This window comes from Asparagus officinalis, chromosome 10 (genome assembly GCF_001876935.1).
Source record: "Asparagus officinalis chromosome 10, Aspof.V1, whole genome shotgun sequence".
Classification (NCBI taxonomy): domain Eukaryota; kingdom Viridiplantae; phylum Streptophyta; class Magnoliopsida; order Asparagales; family Asparagaceae; genus Asparagus; species Asparagus officinalis.
In genome coordinates, this window is record NC_033803.1 from 71,458,708 (window position 1) to 71,459,819 (window position 1,112).

Consider the following 1,112-nt stretch of genomic DNA (forward strand, 5'->3'; position numbering starts at 1 on the left):
TCCAATATGAGAGGGACACCTCGCTTGTCCCCCCTATTGGTCTCATATTTTAGGCGCTTGAGGACTTTTTCATAAGTGGTACGACACACTATTATAGATGTCTGCGTGCAAAAGCAGAGCACGCGGACTATCAAATTAGTCTGCATGATTAATATGTTCATATTTGATAATAGTTTAGAGCATTAATTTGATTGCGTTTAGTGCGTAGTGTGAGTTTGGTTTAGTCAATATGATTCAATATTCATAACTATGTTTAAAAGAGTTCAAGTCTATTTGTAGCGTTCATACAAGTCATTAGGGGTGAGCACGGTTCGGTTCGGGGCGGTTTTTACCAAAATTTGAACAACCGAACCGAACCACCTACAATTCAAAACCGAACCGAACCATTACAAATCGGTTCGGTGCGGTTCGGTTTGTTCGGTTCTAACTTCATCAAGTATAACTTCACTTCAATTTATCTTTTATATATTATTATTACCCTATGCCAGCATGTATTTATTTTTTAACTTCACTTCAATTTATTATTCTTGCTCATGTATGTATACTGTTTTTAAGTGAAGCAACTTATTCTTTTGGATTAAATACTAGACTCTGACGTTGTAATTTTTTAGTAACGGACTTGCTTTGTCTTTGTGTAGCAAGCTTTGACTTTGGTTTTTGTGGAGACAAAAAAAGGAGCTGACTCATTAGAACATTGGTTATATATGAATCAATTCCCTACAACTGCTATTCATGGTGATCGAACACAACAATAAACCCACAAATCAAAGGCACAAATATATTCGGTTGGTTCGGTTCGGGTCGGTTTGAAAAATTATCAACCCGACCCGAACCGCCTTACTCATAAAACCGCTTTTTCCGGGTCGGTTCGGGTCGGTTCGGTCGGTTTTTTCGGTTTGAACCGAACCGTGCTCACCCCTACAAGTCATGTTTAGAGGTCATTTTCCAAATTGGCGGACTCTCTTCAAATCCACTCGTCTAGCTATGCAATTGTCTGCAGTCTAAAATTAAACAATTAGGTAACAACTATCAAATATATTAGAGATATGATTCTCAATGGAAATTAAACGGGCCCATCGTCGAAAAAAATGACTTAACGGTGAACCCAACCG